Source organism: Labrus bergylta, chromosome 11 (assembly GCF_963930695.1).
Source record: "Labrus bergylta chromosome 11, fLabBer1.1, whole genome shotgun sequence".
Taxonomy (NCBI): Eukaryota; Metazoa; Chordata; class Actinopteri; order Labriformes; family Labridae; genus Labrus; species Labrus bergylta.
The window spans coordinates 28,728,647-28,750,693 of record NC_089205.1 but is presented as its reverse complement, the minus strand read 5'-3'; the positions used below and the strand labels follow the sequence as shown (position 1 = coordinate 28,750,693).

The 22,047-nt window shown below is 42.8% G+C and overlaps 1 protein-coding gene across 1 annotated transcript in view; it reads right to left on the bottom strand.

Annotated features, from left to right (window-relative positions):
• si:cabz01090165.1 (uncharacterized protein LOC100333421 homolog) overlaps positions 1-22,047 on the bottom strand; it is a gene marked incomplete in the record, with an annotated part of 351,393 nt that overhangs the window by 159,767 nt on the left and 169,579 nt on the right. Inside the window, 1 exon segment of the mRNA XM_065960260.1 lies at positions 9,285-9,497.

Below are 22,047 nucleotides of genomic sequence, written 5' to 3'. Positions count from 1 at the left end.
TGAAAAAACCAAAGAGACCATATCAGCTACAACTAGTCAGAGTCAATCCTGAGTAAGGAAATGTTGCTTGTTTGCATAAATTGCAATAAATTCCGACCTTTGTGACATGTTTATTGTGCATTATTTCACACTGACATTGAGATGAGTCGCCTGGCCTCTTCAGAATCATAACCTCTGTTGTCCACTACAGGTATATAACGTTCCCGCAGACATTGTCCTTTTCCTGTCTCTGCTCCCGACAGAGAATAAAAATATTGAGCAAAGATCATTTGGTTCTGCCCAGAGGCACAAAGGGAGGAACATGTTCCTGGAGGTATGACATTGTCAAACATCCTCGGGTCTATAGCACGTGCTCACCTGTCCACATGTTCTCCTTTTCCTTATCAAGGTGACTTATTCAATTTCTCTGTGAGTTATCTTTCATGTTCTCTCATTCACTTGGAGTCGTGTCTCCGCAGGTGGTCTTTATATTGATTACATTCAAGAGGATTTTAATCTGATTTTCATTTTCTGTATTCTCGCTGCTCGGATAAATGGAAAACACAGAAAATGAAAAGGGAGAGAATCAGACACTCTGCTCCTCTGCTGTGTTATCAGTAAACCGTAGGAGCGGCGGGCCGCAGCACGACGCTGAATGAAACTAATTAAGCTGTCGGGCAATATTTTCTGTGATCACTGTGGAAAATCAAAATCCCAGCGTGGAAAATTACGGCTGTCATTGTGCGTCCACCAAAAACATAAATCCACGGGTCTCATATCCGCTCGAGTATTATTACGAATGTCGAGCGGCGCATGATCAACAGTGGAGCTGTCTGCGCTGCAACAAGTTAGAAATCTCCCCTCAATTAAGGAGAAGCATGACACAGAGGATTATTTAAAGGAGGGGACGTAGAGAGGAGGTTTTTTGTTTGGTGTACAATAACAGACTGAATATCAGACTTCAGCTTTTCATCCGATGCTCACAGCCGAGTCTGACACCAAAAATACTGAGGGCATAAAAACCACTGAAGCCTCAGAACATGAGTGTGAACGTACAAGTGAAAAAGTCAAAAGTCTCCTCCATTACACCATTACTCTGTTAGATTTCAAAATGTTCTGTAGAGATGCAGCCTTTCATCTTCGCTCTTTGTTGTTATACCTTTTTAGAAGAAAAACACCTTAAAGGTCAAATATCATCCTCTTTTCAACCAGTTTAAATAAGTCTCAGAGTTCCTCTAAACATGTGTGTGAAGTTTCTTGTTCTAAATCCACTCTGATCCTGTATTTGATCATGTCTATAAACCCCTCTATTTCAGCCCTGCTCAGAACAGGCTGTTTCTGTGTCTGTACCTTTAAATATGTAAATGAGCTGTGTCTGACCACGCCCCCTCTCTGGAAGGGCTCGGGTGTACCCGGTGCTTTCTCGTTCCATGTTCTATTGTTTACGGTGAGAAGGCAGACTCAGAGGGCAGAACAAACACCTAGCTGTGGGAGTGTCACCCACCTGGGGGAGGGGCTACTGCCCTTTGTGATGTCATGAAGGGGAAATCTCCAAACGGCCGCTTTGAGCACACATTTTCTGAAAAGTGGAGCAGGCATAAGACGGAGAGGATGGACTTTTCTCATCATTGGGGGGTTTGTAGACGGACTAGGCACTGATGCATCCCTACAAAAAGGAAATCCAAAAAATTCAACATTTTCAATCTCATGAAATCTTTTTAGGAGATCAGCAGCAGATATCAGATCTCATCCAAGTTCAATCCAAGCAAAGAATGAAACTTCACATGTCAGGAGTGAGGTGTAACATCACCATGACACTCACATCCACTGAGCCCCCTCACACACACACACACACACACACACACACACACACACACACACACACACACACACACACACACACACACACACACACACACACACACACACACACACACACACACACACACACACACACACACACACACACACCTACGGGCTCTCCTCAGGGGGGCATTAGCACACAAAAGCAGAGCCAGGCAGCAGCGGTTCTTCAGTGTGCTGTTATTGCCACACAGTCGGGCTTCTGAAATCCATTTCGGCACAGATGAAGAATGAGAAATTGCCCTGACATTTACAGCAACCCGTCCTGCTGCAGCACAGTCCACAAACAGCGGGAGAGAGCCTCCTCGCCATGTTGAGATTTTTTTTTGCCGTTATTAAGTTATCCTCGCTTATTTAGAAGATTAAGGGCTGAGCTCCACATTAGGGCCATAATTTCTCAGCGGTTTCCTCACAGCATACGGAGGCGGTGAGACGACTACAACTTTGTGTTGATGAGTGAATTTAAAAAAAGAAGCTGTAATGTTCATCCAGCCCTAAGCTAGCCTGCTCCCAGTTGGTCTTGTTAGTGGTAAATAGAACTATGAGCAATCCTAGCTGCTAAATCATGCCTCCTTATAGATACGATATGACCCCCCCTCGCCCCCCCCCCCCTCCCATGAGGTGGAGGTCAGGGAGTCCCACTTTCAAGCAGGACCTCTTCAGTTTGGACCCTGTCAAAGACCTGCTGTTTGATTTACAGCATTATGACCCTTTTTCTCCTTTAAGTGACCATGCAATGATCTTTTAATGGACAGAGTCTGTATCAACGACAGCAGGAGGGAGGTTTAAGGGCCCCCCCTGTGAAACCAAGAGTGGACATTGATTTCTTTCATGTTGTGTGGCACAGGGTCAATTATCATACCAAACACAAGTTAAACCCTTGGACTTGCAGAACAAAAAAAACCTTAGAAGCTTTCAGTGTATGAGATATCAGTGTTTGTCATCGCGTCAATGGTCATTGTCCTCTCACTGAGGTCGTTAGGGGTCACCCAGTCGATGAAAAGAAGACCCTCAAGGTCGTTATTGCAATTGTTGGGTCACATGGTTTCTCACATTCACCGTCAAATGCAAACACTTACAAACTCTGAGGGACACACGAGCTGTGCTTTGAATAGTAAACACAGAATAAAATGTGTGTGTGTGTGTGTGTGTGTGTGTGTGTGTGTGTGTGTTTGTAGTCTGAGCACTGCTGTCAATCAACTGATAAAGAAATGCCAAGAAATTATTTTTGGCTACTTAAGTGTTTCTCCTATCACTAAAAACACAGACATGCAAACACACAGACACACACACAGACACACAGACACAGACACACACACACACACACACACATACACACACACCACCATAGAATCTGGTGTCTAGCATTAATGCATATTTTAAAATAACTTCTCTAATAGAAGATTAATAAAGTAATAACTGAGAAACTTCCCTTCTGGGCGACTTCATTGATGAAACTCAAACACAGATTGACGTAAAAAGAAACGAGGATGCAAACAGGCACTGAGCAGCAGCCAGAGGAGCTCATTTACTGCTTCTAACAGCTCTGACACACACAGAAATGAAAAAAAAAACTCAGAGCTAATTAGAGAGACAATCAAAGCGCTCGGTGATTTATGGAACTGCTACAGTTTCTACTGAGACTCCAGATAATACAATGCAAATAAAAATGAAATGAGAATCTGAGCTGAGAGAGAAAACAGCGAGAATGAAACATGAAAGAAAAAGCACAAACTTAATACATCATTAAAGAATATGAAAACATGTGTTCTGATCACAACAAGAAGAAATAAGTGCAGGGAAAGGAAAATATCTCTCAAACTTCAGACGAAGGAATCAGAGAACACGGCACACTGTGAACATCATCTCCAGTTTGTGTCCTTTGTCTGATGAGCCTATTTCTATACCTCAAAAGGTGCTCACACTGCATCGATGAGCTCATGATACAATATGAGGAGGGATAGTGCAACAATCTAGATTACTGATGCAAACAGTGCAGTGCGATTCAACACAATCACAAGTTCAGATTCAGTGAAAGCAGTCATCAGTGGATCCGTTCGGTTCACTCCAACGGTTTTCCAACAAACCAGCATTCAGAGATCTCTGCATGATCACTCTCCAGCTTTCATATTTACTGCTGAGGAAATTCTGCAGAGCTTGACCATCACATGAGAAAGACTCAGGAGACCAAAAGTTAGAGTAGTTTATATCACTCCCGAGGAGAAATTACATCAACAGCACGACCTCTGTTGTGATGTTTCTCCAAGAGATAATGCTAAAGTTAGGTGGCATGTAACTCTAAAATATGCAGATCTGCAACGGTTTGATAATGTTAAAGGAAGAATGTGCGACACGTTCCACATAAATAAATCATAAAGTCTGTCCTGTGTAAATGTGTCTCTGAGTCCTGACTGTCTACAATGAGGGAGAAGCTCGAGTCCCGCTGGCTGTGTTGTTGTCAGAGCCGTGTTTACATGGACGGGACGGCCGGCTCCTCCCCTTGTGTATAAAAGCTGTTTTAGTCAAGAACTAGAGAGAAGAAGAAGAACATACTCACTGATTATTTGGATGTTAGTAAGAGTTTTTAGATCACGCTCATTCTGTGTCAGTTTACATGAAATGTGAAGCTACGAGCTAACTAAAGAGCGCTAACAATAGCATGCTAACACAAGAATGTGAAGCTACCAGCTAACTAAAGAACGCTAACATTAGCATGCTAACACAACAATGCAGGACACAGGTGATTGCAGCCCGAGCAAAGAACAATTTTGTCCGCCCCTTGTGCTAAATGGTGTTTCATTACGGTGCGTTCTAATTCATAACTCCTTGGTTGGAGGTGTGTCTCTGGAGGAGAGCGGAGGCTTCAGGATGGAGGAGGCGTGGCCAAACAGCAGTTTGTTTTGGTTTCATGCTGGTGCTCAAGGGCGACATCTACTGGATCAAAAAGTCGCACATAGTTCCTTTACAGATGGGTTTTTTATTTTTGCAAACATGCAACACTAAATGTTAAATGAGTCTGAGCTAGCTTTACTAACGGTTAAAAGACCTTAAAACAGGTGCTACAACAAAGACTTCATACATAACACAAGACTTCAAACTAGACAAACTGTGCATGACGTAAGGCCTCTGAAGCTGCAAGGCTAAGAGCAACAGGTCAGTTTGTGATCAGATCGGGGACAATGAAAGGTGCAGCTGACCTCACTGAGGCTCTGAGTGCTGTATAGAAGGAAATCTCTGCAGTGACTCATGCAGACGGTTTTTGGAATATCACGCAGTTCTTACATCCGGACACAAAACACCTGAAACTGTTAAAACTAAGAGATGACTAAGGAAGACTGGAGGCTGACACATTACTTGTGAAGTCCATCAGCAGCGGTGTTAGAACTAAAACTCTCCTCCCGCTCCTCACTGGCGCTCCCCTGCAGGCGGGGGGGGGTGATGGGAGTTATCGGCCATATGTGACACTTTTTCTCGCTCCTCATCAAAACGGGATGTGTGTTATTGCTGAAAAAGCACTAATATAATTGACATAGTGTAGCCTCTTGCTACAATACAACTCATAGAGCAAGTTTTATGCACAGGCAGCATTAAATGTAGAGCGAGAACACTGAAGTTGCTGACGTTAAATATCATAGCAGGTTTAAAAAGAGCAGGACCTCAAATGTTTAATGTGCACACTTTGATGAGCCTTTAGCTGGAGGATTAGCGTCTCCTACATCCAGAGGTGGAAGGTAACTCAGCACATTTACAACATTCAAAACGTCTGCTGCTTATTATTCACTGCAGGTTACATTTCAGAGGTCAAGTTACAATGTGGTTATGATGCATTTGTCTGAGGGACTAAGATTTTACACAATATATCATCAACAGACAAAATGCAATCTCATTTTAGACCCATATTAGCAACAATCAAACAGCAGTGTTTCCCTTTTTGACTTTTCTTTCAGCTACGAAATCAAACCGCTCATGAAATTTTGAATTACTTGCAGGACGTTGACTTGTCATGAAACATTTTTTAGCGTTGGGTATAAACTCATCCTTTAAGCAATGGCGATGATCAGTGGCACAATTTCTCGCAGATAACCGGGATCTATATCTTAGTTTTCTAGTTAGCTTGATGCTAACACATACAGGAATATGCCATTTACTGGCTAAAATAAGTAGCTGCAATTAACTTATAGGAGACAAAATATTTTGCTTAAAGGCTTTATATGCGATTTTTTGATCCAGCAGATGTCGCCCTTGAGCACCAGCATGAAACCAAAACAACTTGCGCTGCATTGTTGTGTTAGCATGCTAATGCTAGCGATCTTTATTATGCTGGTATCTTCACACTGCATGTAAATTTACCTGAAATGAGCGTGATCTAGAAACACAGTTAAGCAGTGAGTACAGTATGTTATTCTTCTTTTCTCTAGTCCCTCAATTAAACAACTTTTATACACGAGGGGAGGAGTCAGCCGGCCGACATGATGTGAAGTTATTTGTCATCTTCTAGTTCTAGATTAAAGTTGTAAATGCATGGCCTTGTTATTTGTTAGAAGACAAAGTTCTTTGCAGGATTCATGGGGTCAGATTGATTTTTTGTGCAGAGTACAGTAGATTTAAAAACCAGAGGATGAACCCGCCCGTCTCCCTCAGCGCTGTGCACACGCTGAACGAGCACAGAGAGAACACAGCGGCTAACAGCGTGTGCCTTTAATAGGCCTGTCCGCTCCACTGCTCCGTCCTGATCAATAGAGTTATAAAGCAACTCTGAGGGAGACTCAGTGAAGCCGAGCGGCCTGCCAGCAGCTGGCCGTCTCCTCCCTCCACCACTGCTGCCCCGGGTCATTATGTGCCAGCTGACCTTCAGTCTATCGTGTGCTGATATTTCATTGGAAGGTATTATTGACCCTTAAAACTCGGCCAGCGCTACAGCGTTCCAGTGGATCCTTGTGATATCATTTATTGTGGTCCTAAAGACTAACTTTAAAAAGATTATTTAACCCATGAGTTTCAGCTGAAGGGCAGCTATACTGGAATTTAGAAAATGCCTTTAGACCATGATGGTTCTTACCTGGATCAGTTTGAACTGTTAGCACTGACAGAGACTGCTGAGGAGTCAGGAGAGGACTGGTGAATGGTGAATGGTGAATGGGTTTGGTGACTGAAGCTGAATACGTCAGCTGCCTGCAGTTCAGCCAATAGTGAAATGTAATTGCAGGAGTCGGGTTTCAACCTGTAGAGGGTAGTCACTATGCACATCATATTTTCAATGCTTTGTACTCAAATGTCGAGATTTGGAGCTGAGTTGACCTTGTAACCATACAAAGGTTTCCAGCTGAATTTGTCGATAATAATTATAATAATAAAGTTTATTTATAAAGCACTTATCAAAACCAACGTCACAAAGTGCTTTACAAAAAAAATAAAAATCCCAAAAATCATATACAAAACAATAAAATCCTATCAAAAAAAGCATGAAAAATAAAACAACAGTGCAGCAATCATCCAATGAAAGAGAAAAGAGAAACAAGAGATTGGAAGCTAACAGTAAAACAAATAAAACAACATGGATGAAAGGCCTTACGATAAAAAATGTGTTTTGAAAAGAAGATACTGATGTAGCTATAAGCAAAACTTCACAGCCCGTTTCAAAGCTGCCATCTGCAGCGATCTACTGAAGCAATTTCAGATCCTTTTAATCTTTAATGATCCCTTGAGTCATTTAGATCACATGTTTAAAATAGCAGAACGGTCCTTTTTTTAAGCTGCAGAGTGAAATATTCAACAAAGAAAAAGAGTCACAGCTCCTCTTCCTCTCATTAAAGTAAACCTCACAGAAGCAGCTCATCGCCTTCCTATTGTGAATCTGCTGTTGGTCTGAATCGTGTCCCAGCCTGCATTCTCATTACTGCGCCTCTCATCCTGCGTTTGTACTTCTTATTATTCTGCGGTGTGACCATTAGGCGCCCTTCATCTCATTACTGTTACTCTGATTCAAGACCCACACCTGCCATTACTGCGAGCGCTCCGTCTCATTAGGAGACTCCTGTCGCAGACGCAGCCGACGCAGCGGCCGCCGCAAATTAGTTCTGATAGAAAAGTCTTCAATGACAGTGTGTTTGTGTGTGTGTGTGTGTGTGTGTGTGTGTGTGTGTGTGTGTGTGTGTGTGTGTGTGTGTGTGTGTGTGTGTGTGTGTGTGTAAAGTAACAAAGGAGAGACAGACTGCAAGTGAACATTTGTGTGCAGGGTGTGTTTTGTGAGAAAATGAATCGTGTAGGTGCACGCTGGGTTGTTGTGTTGTTGAGGTTCATTCCAGTGTGTGTGTGTGTGTGTGTGTGTGTGTGTGTGTGTGTGTGTGTGTGTTATGAGATCTATAGCTATCTAATGGACCTATTTTCTTGTCGGAGTTGATCCAAATGATTCAGTCAGATGGAAACTAATGTGGCTATTAAGGCTGCATTAGCTTAAGTCACTGTCTCACACACACACACACACACACACACACACACACACTCTAATTGCCAGTAGTTTCAGATGTTTTTTCTTCTATTATGCATTTGTGTAAAAGGCGTCAGTGAGGTAAACTGCAGCCGTTGAATCCATCACATCATGCCATAGATTTATGAGCCTTTAAATGCGTCTTTTTATGTTAAATTTCCAGCTTCAGTTAAAGCCCAGGACGCTGAAAAAAAAAAACACATTTAAAAAGGTGTGACATGTCGTGCAGAAAAAAGCATGAATGTCAGGTGGGTATAAAAGCTCGTCCTGGGGGTTTTTCATTTCTTTTTCTTTTTTGCCCAGCAGCCCAGGATGACTGGAGCGGATCATATTTTCAAGTTAAGAGAAACAGCAGGAGAGTCTGCAGCATGTCGATGACTTTATTATCATCCTGTGTGTAAAAATGTTTCAAAGGTGTGAGGTATTTCACAGATCTGTGGAGAGTGGAAATGTAGCAGTAAGAAGGAGTGAAGAAGGGTCACTCTCAAATAGTTCTCAATTAAAGGGGAATACCAGGAGGAATAAACACATATTGTTCATGTGTTAGTGTCTGAATCGCTTCAAAAAGTCGATTCAGCCTGCTGTAGTCAAAAAGCCCAAACTCTGACCCCTCCTCTTTAAAGGCTTTATATGTGATGTTTTGATCCAGCAGGTGTCGCCCTTGAGCACCAGCATGAAACCAAAACAACTTGTGCTGCATTGTTGTGTTAGCATGCTAATGCTAGCGATCTTTATTATGCTGGTATCTTCACACTGCATGTAAATTTACCTGAAATGAGCGTGATCTAGAAACACAGTTAAGCAGTGAGTACAGTATGTTATTCTTCTTTTCTCTAGTCCCTCAATTAAACAACTTTTATACTCGAGGGGAGGAGTCAGCCGGCCGTCCTGGCGATGTACAACAAGGTAGCCGAAGAAGCATCAAATGTGATGTGTAAACTTAAGAGCAGCTTACCTCTTCAGCAGGGAGGGGGGGGGGGGTGGGGCGTCCTCTTCTCACAGGGAATAAAAAAAGTGCTGGCGCTCATCCGGGGTTCACGTGCACATACTAAGTGGGCTGCTCGCCCCTGTAGGTTTGACTGGGGGACCCTGCAGACGTGCGTTTAGAAGTCCACACAGTTTGTCATTGGCTCGTCCAGCTGTCCGTCAGTGTCTGCCAAAAAACTCCCTGCACACACAGACCAAGAGTAAAAAGGATAAGTGGTGAGAAGAGGGGGAAGGGGTTGAGAGGCCATAAGGGGGAGACAGATGCAGCGAGGGGACAGACAGAGCAGCCAAATGGCCACTTGGCTGGTGAAGTGACATGTTCGTTCAATCAGAAAGATCCATCACTACGAGAAGAGAAGAAAGAACAGAATCATGGGTAAAAAAAGGGGCGACATTCCTCCCCGTAGCTTATCAATGACAGAGTGACAGAGTTCAGAGTTTAGAGAAGAAGTGTGGCTGCCTTTTTACTCAATCAGTGTCAGGCTGCAGACGGCTGACGTTTGACAGAATAAGTGATCCTGTGAGTGTGGCAGAACACAGCAGAAAGTCTACACAACCTGGACTACCACCATGATCATGACCTTTTAAAGTCATGATCTAAGAAGAGGAAGAAGATTTACTTTTTTATCCCGAAAAAGGGGAATTCAATTTATTTAAACTGTTGTTGCAGTGCTCTGGAAGTGAACTGGCACCTCTCCAGCTACAAGACCAATTTCCAGATTTTGTTCCGCACCGGGACTTGAACTGGCTCCCAACCCAGCTCCCTACAGACTGAGCCATACATTTGTACAAAATCATCTTTGCTCGCAAAAATCCCTGAGACATTAAGAATCTATCAAAGCAGGACGGGGGGATCCAGAAGTTTGTGTAATAACCCTCATGTGGTGTACGAGACAGAGAGTTAGATCCACCTTCCATTTGTTCAGATGAAGTCGAGCTTATTAAAAAAAATCGCATCTTATTTGAATCCATTAGTGAAACTGCCTATTTAATCTAGGTAATTTTCAATTATACACAGAAGTGCCTCAAAGTTAAAAGTTGGTACAACATCTGAGATTTGATAGAAATCTGCGGCTCCTTTTTGTTGGCTGAGGAGTCAGTGATATCAGCTGTTCAACACGAGAGACTCCAGTGCAAAGCCATGAAATTAAGAAGCTTCAAAACTTTTAATAAGCCTAGCAGTTAGAACAGATTCTACACTTGAAGTGAAAGACTGAGAGACATTATTTCTCGACAGAGGAAAAGCCTCTGCATGTTTCTAATAAGCTCCACGAGCAGAAACGTGCTCAAACTAGGATCAATATTGGAGATGCTTTTGAAAAATGGAGAGAGGTTAGAACACAGAAAGGTTTACAGACCCATGCAGAGCTGGATAAACACTGAAGCTTCAGAGTCCACCACATGGTGACCTGAGTGAGCATCGACTAAAGAGGAGGGGGGAGACAGCTCTCTACAATGTTTTGAATTTGTACTGCAGTACCCATTTTAAACACTAGGTGTCAGAGCTACATACTGCTCCTTTGGCTCAAACAAAAACACTCAGACTCTCAAATAGCTTTTTGTACCGAAAATGAAGATTAGACTAAAGTGTGAAGTTTTATTTTATTGGCTAACTGTCCCTATTATCACATTTTGTTGCACTAGAGGGCTTTAAAGCGGCAACAGATGGCTCCTGTCTGAGAAATTATCTGCTAAATACACGAGTGAGAAACATAAAGACAGACGGTGGCAAAGAAAAAACAAAGTTAACCAGCTCCCTGATTTAAAATTTCTCTTTCATTTATTTTATCATCAGCACAGATGGAAGAAATCGCTCCCCAATCAGAGCGCTCTGATTAAACTTTCTGTTCTGAAATCAGTACATTTTCTGAGGGGAGCATGTGTCTGAATACTGAAGAGGCGACATGATGAGATGAAATGAAGCTCTGATGATTCTGATGCTGGGTTTCTCTGTGCGAGTATTTCACATGGATGGAAATATAAAGTATGTTTAGTGTCAAGGTGAAGACACATGGACATGAATGACAGTCAGCCCTTTAACTAGCAAGAATTATTAATGCGCACCACCAAGATATCCTCTGTAAAGCTTAAAGGAGATCTATTCTGCTGATCCATATTGACATACATATTTTAGAATTTTGCAAGACTTGGCGTCAGGTTCTGCTAACGTATTAGAGCAAAGTTGTAGGACACGCCCACCCCGGCAGCTCTTTCAAGGACACGCCCACTCGGACTCTTGTTGCATTCATGTGCTGCTCGGGTGGTCCAAGTTTCCAAGTTGGGAAGTCATTCTTCTGACTTCAGATTTCACTTCAGATCAGTGAAATGTTACTCTTAAAACTTATATTTGAGCAAAATGTTGATGTGCAATTCCAGAATTAATTAAAAGTATCTCAACATAAACAAAATAAATTTTGCCCCCCATTTGATGACGATTAAGACGTCAAGTCGGGAAGTCGGACACCTCATTTGTTTTACGAGTTAGTTCCGACTTGAGCACGCGTTCATGTGCATTTTACAACTCGGAAACTCGTTTTTTCCGATGTGTCCGACACCACATGAATGCAGCATCTCACTCAAATTTCCCTGCGACTTTCAAACAGAGCTGGCCAATCAGAGGGAACTGGGCACAATGGGGAGGCGGGCCTTAAAGAGACAGTAGCTGAAATGAAGTGTTTCAGGCAGAATCTGAAATGAGATAAATATGGAGGATTTTGAGCTACACATCTCAAAATGCTACTCCCAGACTGACATCATTACTGGTGCAAGTTAGTATAATAGATCTCCTTTTAATGATTGACACCATATCGATACCATCATCAATTAGCTGCTTTATTCTTGACTCTTCCTTTTACATTAGTATTTCAAATGATAACATCAAAATAAGCAAAGCCACCGGTGAGTACTTCTACTATTCACTCTTAAAAGGTAAAATTAAATCAGACCTTTTTCTGTCGCACTAATCAGTGTCACACTGAAGGAAACCTGAAAGTATTCACATTTACTGGATGACTGATCCACCCTCTAACGGATCTCTGTTGGAGGCTCTGCCGACACCTGGCAGCCTCGTCATCAGCAATCTGGCCATAAGTTCAACATTTCCCCGCTGATTACACGGTGAGCAGGTAAATGGCGACCTTGTCTGGTGGTTTGTCGAGGCTCTACATGACGGTAAAACACAGAGGGACAAACAAGAGCGCTAACCTGTGGGAGGAACAACATCGAGAGAGACGGATCGCTCTGACCGTTTCTCACTCCATTTTCAACCCAAAGTGTCTCTCTCTCTCTCTCTCTCTTCATGGATCGCCCCTCTGTTATTTATTCACACCTCTCCTGTCTTTGGCCTCGTCGTTAATCTCACTCTCTCTCTCAGTCAGTAAGTTTTGCAGCGTCTCTTCATGCCCACAGAGACACTCGGTCTCCCACTGAGACATATGGAGGGACGAGCTTGGCCCACTTCCTAAAATGTGTTTCCACAGTTATAAAAAGATCCTTTGAGACCGTCCGAAGAGAGAAAAAAAAAACTAAATAGGTGACTGCAGGAAATTATCTGGGTTTCTAAGCACATTTTCTGGTGGGGAGCTGTCAGCACTTCTGTAAAATATTGCTGGCAGTCGTCCTCCTCCTCCTGCTGCCGGGGACTCAAATCGGGCCAGCTTGGCAACCCAACACGGTGTCCACTCTCTGCCTTTGTCCAGCACCCCCCCTTACTGCTTGTCCCTCAGGACTCGGTGGTCATTAAAAAAGGGAAAATCCGCTCAAAATTCAGACAAAAAACTGTAAACAGATTTGCATTCCCCCCCCCAGTCTGCAGAGTTTCAGGGAGCTTTCTTGTTTCCTGAAATGACCTGCCAGAAGAAGAAGAAAAAAAACACAGCAGCTGTCATCGTCAAAAACTATTTCCTGCAGCTAAAACTGAGTGAAGGAAAGAAAAATAAACTTTATTATTTCATTTTTTTTAATTCCCACTTGCACTAGGAAGTGTCAGGTTTTTGGTGATGTTCAGCACTGAAACACAACGGGAAGAAATCATCAGGAAACACAGGGAAATAAAAGATCTGAAGATCTGACAGTGAAACTCTGTGATTGAAATAGAAGAGAAGGAGGATGAAACACTAAGATATGAAACTATAAAACAACACTCACAACCAAATCCAAATGTGCATTAAATAGCACGATAAGATTCAACAGGGAGAATGGAGTCTCTCTCATGTCCACAGAGTGGCCTGATCGCCTATTTACAGCACTATGTAACTTTAACAGCGAGCTGAGGTCATCTCCCGAGAAATGTGTACAGTTTTAAAACACTGCTTCACACAAAACAGCTGGTGACAGATCAGCTCTACTTCAGTGTTTATTACGTCGTCTGATTCATGTGGTGCTCCCTCTAGAGGAATCCCGTCGGTATTTTACAACAGTGCAGTTGCACTCAGAGACCTTCAGCGGGCGCCAAAGTTGTTTTTTTTTATTTTTAGGAACACTGTAACTCAAGTTGATTGTTGATTTTATTTCCAACATTTCATCTAAACATCCATCCATTGTGTCTGTCCTCCACTGATATCCCACAGCCTACTCATGGACCAATCAGCTTCATTTTTGTTCTGCTCGTTTAAGCCTTCATGGTAAATAAAATCTTGTGGTTTTTTGATTATTCATAGTCCTTAAAATGTTAACTTCATCCACTCATTTATTGATCAAAGACGTGCTACCTAACCTGTGCATACTGACGGATCGATACAGCACAGTGAAATCCTCAACAGAGGTGAAAAGAGAGCAACATGGCAACCATCAGAATCAGCAACAGCGGGTTAAATGATCTCTGCCGGTGGTTGCAGTGGTTCATAATTATATTGATTCTTTATATACAGTCTTCGGTCAGGTTCCACTAGAAGTTTGGCACGATAAGAAGTTGAATAGATTTCAGCAAGTCGAGTCGGCTGGCAGCAAGCTGGAGATGCTGCGGTATCTCTGATTCATCCGCTCTGGAGCTGAACGGGAAACACTGACTTCCTCTAAACACTTCCTGACAAAAAAAGATACTCCTGGCTGTTGTCCAGACTTCTTCTTATCTTGGTTTGAAGCCACTTATTATCAAATGTGAAGATTGGTAGGAGTCCTGTGCGAGCCGCCGCTCCCATTCTGCTCTGAAGTGTTAAGTGTGCGGGCCGATGTGCGCACAGCGTTTGGGCTCGGGCAGCCATTTTCAAAAACTACAATGAAAAAGCAATTGCCTTCTGCTGCTGCTGACTTTCATTTCCACCCGGTTAGTCTTCTCGCAGTGAACTGTCAGGCCAGCTCTGATCACTCCTCTCACGTCTAGTGGCTGCTCTTCAAACTCTTTTTACACTGACTTACTGCTGCACACGCTTTTAGACTCAGGATTTAGTCCATGCCTGAAATTTTAAAAGGGGGATGAAAATCAATGAATTCCACACGGGGAAAGTTGTAACACATCATATTTAACACGGTGACTTAGACTTTGGATTGCTGACATATGAACACATTTCACTCTACTTGACGTGCACCATCTTGTGCCATGCAAATCACACAAATTCAGATTAGGGCTGTCAAGCAATTAAAGAAATAATCTAATTAAATACAGGCTTTGTGAATAATTAATTGAAATTAGTCGCATATATCAATCAATATGAGAAAGAAGACGAGACGAGATCGAGTGCAGACTTTCAGTCGATGAAAAAATTAATAAAAATCAGAAGCCCAAGACGAACCTGGCCTGTGTTTTCATCAAGTCTGAAATCCTGCTTGGACAGTTGTATGATCAGTGACGTATGATGTCAGAGTTACTTTTTTCTGTGATCGCTGTATATAATTATAACAATTGTAAGTAGATAAATAGGAGACTTTCAAAGGCAACTTGACTGGTTGAAGATCTTGACGACGTGTGCCCTCCCCACGAAAGGTTTCTTCAGTTCTAACCCAGCAGTTGGACGGCAGTTTTGTTTTGTTACTTTTGCAATTTTTTCACATTCATGCCAATAAAGCAACAAAGTCCGGTTCATTTGATCAGTGGTAGGAAGAGGGTCGTGATTGACATCTCAGAAAGAACAAAAACATCCACAGTTATCAGGATGGACTCAGTATGTGAGTGGTTGCCATGGTTACTTCTTCTTCTTTCTGCTTCTTGGCGGGTTTGCAAACCAACCATGTGCATACTGCCCCCTGCTGTATCAGACTCTGTGCATACAGAGGTGGACTCGGGAACAGAATGATGACTAATGTGAGCGCAGACAAGCGGGGAACAGCCAGGGGGGGGAGCAATCATGCTCGTATACTGTAAGAAAGAATCATGGTGTGAAAACGCCCTAACATACCTGTTCCTCCACCTGACGCCTGACTGTGGACAAGTACCAAACTTCTAAAATACCAAACTATCCCTAAAGGTCAAACTTCTCCCAAAAACTCGACCACTTCAAGTTTACTGGACATTTCAAACCCAACCTGCCACATTTCCCATCGAAGCAGCAGCTTGAGATCATCTATTGATCGACATATCTGTTGATTATCAATTTTTATAAGTCTCTATAAAAGCACTGATCCAAACCTCTGATATCTTTTTATCTGCACCAAGGAGTCCTTTACTGAATCTGAAGTGGGAGAACTGCTTCTTCTGTTTGTGTTTGTTCCTGTTGTCTGTATTTTATCCAGCACAAACCTGTATCAATCTAACCTGGCAACCCTGCTCCACACCAGAAAAAAAAACAACATCTCTCTCTCCAAATAGCTCAATTTTTCTTGCTTATATACGGCTCACTTTTTTGCCCGTTGAATGGCTCCAAATATCTCCGAGGTCAGAGCGACATCAGTCCGGCCTGGGAGCTCTTCACTGTGTGAAAAACAAACTCCTTTCATCAGGCGGCTGAGGTAAATAACATCCTTCTGTGGCTAATAGTACTTGAAGAGCTAACACAGAAAGGTATTTTTTTCTCTCAAAACCACAAACCACGCTTCAACCTGGCAACCATAACCCTCTTTTAGACTTGTTAAAGAAAAAAAAAAAACTTGTTTTATTTTCCCTCGCTCCGCCTGATGGCTCTATCTTTTTCTTCCAACCTGGCAAACGACTCTGAATTGATAACATGTTTCCCCCCTCACATCAGGCATCAAATAACCACCTCATAGGGCTGCACAAAGGGCACAGCATCACAACCTGGTAACCCTCCGCCAACCTTCCTCCAATCTGGCAACAAAAGTCTCATTTTCTCCCCGGTGTGAAGTGCTCACATGTCACTTTGCAGGTGGCACAAAGTGTTTACGGGGGCACAGGTTACAGAAATCAAACCTGGCAACTTTTAAAAATGTATCGGAAACAAAAATATTCCTCTAACCATGCACTCTTTGAGGAAACGGTGCCAGGATGTACAGTTACAGGAAACAATTTAGTTTTTCATAAAATATGAAGTCGGTGTGGGTGGACTCTCTTTATCCTGAAGCTTTGAGTGACATTTGACCCTGACATGTTTTTTAGTTACCTTATCTGTATCTATAGTTGCTTTCCTATTATCACCTGAGAACAAAAGAAGGGGGCTCATGTAGACCTGATCTTTCTTTCTCTCTTCGGTCTCCTTACTCCCTTTGCTTGCAGCACGACTGAGTTCAACTAGTGATGGTGAAAGTCTAACCCTGAGACAAGATGAATAAATAGTGATGAGTCAGCACCTGAATTCGTTGTTGTGCCTCGTCACTGTCGGAGTCTGTTGACATTTTCTCGTCCTGTTACCATCTTTAAAACACTTCCTTGTTTCACATTATTAAAGTCCATCTTTAAAGGCTTTATATGTGATTTTTCACACTTAAATATAATATAAATCAAGTATCTCCTCTGAAAATAATTCTGAGTCATGACTGTCTACAATGGGTGTAACACCCGAGTCCCACTGTCTGTGATGTTTTCAGAGTTTTCAGAGTCCTATCTTCACTTTGTTTACATCGCCGGGACGGCCGGCTGACTCCTCCCCTCGTGTATAAAAGTTGTTTAATTGAGGGACTAGAGAAAAGAAGAATAACATACTGTACTCACTGCTTAACTGTGTTTCTAGATCACGCTCATTTCAGGTAAATTTACATGCAGTGTGAAGATACCAGCATAATAAAGATCGCTAGCATTAGCATGCTAACACAACAATGCAGCGCGAGTTGTTTTGGTTTCATGCTGGTGCTCAAGGGCGACATCTGCTGGATCAAAACATCACATATAAAGCCTTTAAACAACAGAGATGACGATGAACTTTTGAAAGCCCGTTTGTGGCTGTGATTCTTCCACACTGGAAACAGCAGAGAGACTAAGAACAGCTCCTCAGGTATTCTCTCTCATATCCCTCCTCGTTGTGTTTAATCATTTCCTGACGAGGCATCTTTATTCACCTCTCTTTTGATCTGGTTTCCAGAGAGATTCGTTCTGACGCACGGTGCAGAGAACCATTAATAAAGTTGCAAAATACTCGACAGCCGTGACCTGCTTCTCCTCCCCCAGGTGAGCTGACGAGGTTCTGGATGAGCCATGTTTAAGGAATACGCCATAGACACATCTTCACTGTATATATTTCCAGAGTGGAGCTCGTTATAATCGAAGTCTCTGGAGGACGAGGACTGAATGGGGCCGACTTTTAAGTGGCTCGCTGAGGCAAAAGATAAGATCCTCTGTTTCCTACGACCCAGGAAAAAATTGGTGAAATTTCAACTGGCTCAAAATAACCCTGCCCTGGAAACAATATTTACCTTAATAAAACCTGTTGAACAATATATATTTTTTATCATATTACTGTAATTTGAATTGACCATCCTCCCTTTAAATCCTGGTCATCCTTTCACATTTCTCTTAAGTCCTTTATTGAATATTTAGCCCAGATATAAAGGGATGAATGAATGCAGGAATATATGTTGAAAATCAAAGTGCAAAGTTCTTCTTACCCAATCAAATTAGTCCATTAATGCTCAAGTTCTGAAAGTATAACTAAACCTCTGACTTATCCAGATTTAGCTTCATCTCTGAGGATTCTGACTTCATACCTGGCAACCTAGATGCTTAGTAAACTGGCAAACGCCGTTTAAATGATTCAAACCTGGCAACCAAAGCTAACTCAGCAGCACATCCTCACCTGATTTTGCTGGAATTAAATCCTCCAACTTTAATCTTTTCACTGGATTAACACGACTCCAAACAGGCAACCCAATGTGGTTCAGTCAAGCTTCACAGCATCGAGCCTTCATGTCTCCAAAATCATCCAATCCAACCATCATGTAGAGTGTCCCCTGTTGTTCCATTAACCTTTGTACCTGTTTAACATCCTGACTGCATCTACCCTCCACACGCCTCTCTGCACTGGCTGGCTTAAAAACTCTCTCCAACCTGGCAACCTGTGCCCTGCTTCAAACTGAGCCACTTCACATCTGAAGAGTCCGACATGGCAGCGGGAGTTCCCCTTCCCACGGCGCTCTCCTTCAAATCCACTGCACTCCTCTGCTGCTTAAAAATCCCTCCAACATGGCAACGCTGCCCGCCTGTAAACTTCCCTGAAACCTGGCAACCCCCCAGCAGGTGCAGCGCTCTGTAGTGAGATAAGCTGAGAGGGACGAACTCTACTCATCCTCACCCAACCTCCCCCTCCCCCTCCGCCCTCCTCCCTATATCACTGCAGCTTCAGCTACACACACACACACACACACACACTCAATCCAAGCTGGAGGGTAGTGTGGACATTGTGCACGACTAAAACTGATCCAAGAACTCCTTATTTACAACAGCTATGCACATATCTGCACGGACTCAGAATTATGATATATTATCTTTGCAAATGTCACTTCATATTTGTCTGCTTTGCCATATTTCATACTATATTTTGTATTTTAGTCTACATATGATTTACATTTTATCTCATATTTTCATGACTCCAAAGCCCCCTGCAGGAACAGATATGTGACGTCACTCAGGCTTTGTCCCTTAATATTTACAGTCTGTGGTGTTTAAATAGCATTTCCAACATGGTAGTGTTTTAGTCCAGACGACACCAACCGAGATCAAGACATACCTGAGACCAGAGTGCTCTGAGACCGAGACAAGACCGAGACCAAGACCATAAATATCACTGAGAAATCCTCATCTTGTGTGCTGGGGGCGTGTCACTCACTTACTGTAGACTGTAACACGGGAAGGTTGCAGGGGGATAAAAATCGAATTATGAATCAACTGAAAGAGGCGTTTCAAATAGACTGTCAGTGGTGGTCTTGACCGGTCTTGATTTAAAATCTGGAGTCCGCCCAGTCTGAGACCGAGATCAAGACCTTCAACAAGTGTGTTCATGTACTATGTACAACATGGCGGCCACCATCCATGGGCTTCAAAACTCCACCTCAGAAACCAATGAGTGACATCACTACGCCTACGTCCATGTTTTACAGTCTGTGGTGAAATCTCATCGAGGCATCCAAGAAGAAGAGATTTAATCTCTACAAACATCCTCATAAAATATATATAGCCTACTACATAAACTACTAACATTTTTCTTATTTATAAAAAGTTTGAGAGTGGTTCCTCACATGTTTGTGTGTGTGTGTGTGTGTGGAAGGCAAACAGACACAAAGGAAGACAGAATGAGTGTCGGTGAAGAAGGGAAACTCGGTGTTGGTAAAAGTGTAATGAGCTGCTCGGGGCGATGAAAAGTGCTGTGGTTGTAAAGTCATAAATCCTGGAGCACCGCAGGTTGTTTGTTCGTCTAACAGTGAAGGCTTTCAGCTCCGGGTCAGCTCGAGTTCAGACGAGAGCTTCAAAACATTCACTGAGACGTTTTTTTAGACCCTATTTTTACATTTCTGTGCTGCAGCGTAATCCTCTGGGGGTGAATGCTCCGATCAAAGTTCATCCTCTAAAAGTGCTTTTTGTTTTGCCCCCTGAAAGGCTCAGATTGATATTCTTATGGTAAGACAAAAGCACAAGAGGATCCCCACAGAAACAAGAGGTTTTTGTTAAATTGTCTTTTTTTAACTCCAAAAACTCTGTTACATCACTCACTTTAAAGCCACCAAACGAACACGGCCATTTTACCGTACAGAACAGAGGACGTTCAGTCGTGTGAGGGCAGAAAGAGGTCAATCACCTTTGAACACACTTCATGTAGACAGAGAAATGTGTCAAAATGGAGCCTGTGTTCTTTAATAATACAGAAATCCTTCTTTAAGATGTCAAACATAGCTATGGAAATCAATGTGGATAAAAAAGGCAGGGCTTGAAAAAAAAAAGGGTTAAATGACGGGAAGAATCATCCCATTGCTCTTATAGCTATAATCTGTGTGTGTTTGTGTGTTGTGTGTTTGTGTGTGTATGATGGCACATAGTTGACCTTGAGCACTCATCGTCATGGAAACCTCCAGTTGATTACAAGCTGTAATAACCATATGGCCATGGTTTGTGGTAATGGAATAACATTATGGGCGCCGATAATCTGTGAGTAAATGTGTGAGTGTGTTAGTGCAGTGTGTGTGTGTGTGTGTGTGTGTGTGTGTGTGTGTGTGTTAGTGCAGTGTGTGTGTGTGTGTGTGTTAGTGCAGTGTGTGTGTGTGTGTGTGTGTGTGTGCGTGTGTGTGTGCAGTGTGTGTGTGTGTTAGTGCAATGTGTGTGTGTGTGTGTGTGTGTGTGTGTGTGTGTGTGTGTGTGTGTGTTAGTGCAGTGTGTGTGTGTGTGTGTGTGTGTGTGTGTGTGTGTGTGTGTGTGTGTGTGTTAGTGCAGTGTGTGTGTGTGTGTGTGTGTGTGTTAGTGCAGTGTGTGTGTGTGTGTGTGTGTGTGAAGAGGTTTCTGACCCCATCATCACACAACGACACTTTCATCCTTCAGCGTCTCTCTTGGTTTCTCTCTCTCTCTTTTTCTCTCCGTCGCAAATCAATTCCCATCGCCGTGGCGACCATGGAATCCAATTAGAGCCGCCTCGTCACAAAGGCACCACGCGTGCATGTACGCATCTGTGGATCTTTGTGTGTGTGTGTGTGCGTGTGTGTGTTTGTGAGCTTCTGAAGGTGACCTTGAGAATGTACCAGGAAGCAAAAAGAGAAATGCTGAGTGACGGGGTGAAGTGGAGAGGATGGAGGGAGGAGAAAAGAAAGAGTAGGGTGCTTCAGCTGGTTATTAGTTCAAAGTTAATGTTGATTGCTTTAGGGAGAATATGTGAAACAGACTGTAATGGCTGCAGTGTAACCTCTGAGTCTTATTCTAATCAGAGAGCGTCCACTTGATCCGATGGTTTCAGTCACTGACAGATTGATATTCTAAGAGTCTGAAAACTCACAGAAAAGAGAGAGAGACCTTTAAGGTGTTGTTCTAAAAACCAGAAACCGTTTCATCGTCATCTCCAAACTCCTGAAATAAAAACAGTAAACTCACCGTGGAGAACAAGTGGGAGGGGCTTGTGTGCCGCTAACTCAGTCTGACTTTTACAGTTTGTGTGTTATCCAAAGACCAAAGTAACAGAATAACACAGACGAGCCAGGCACAAGAAGCAGCTCCCTGTTCTGAAAGGTAAAAGTAGAGCTCTCGTCGATGGATACTGGTGAACTTGTACAGACATATTTAAAGGATGTCTCTGGTTTACATACCTCTGTGCACATTCACCAGTTTGTGTTATTGTTTCACACAGCAGCTGTCTTTGAAGTCAGACTCAGTTTTTGCAATTAGCGTAAAAAAAATCAGATATCGAAGGAGGCTGTAGTCCTGCAAGCGTGAGGCC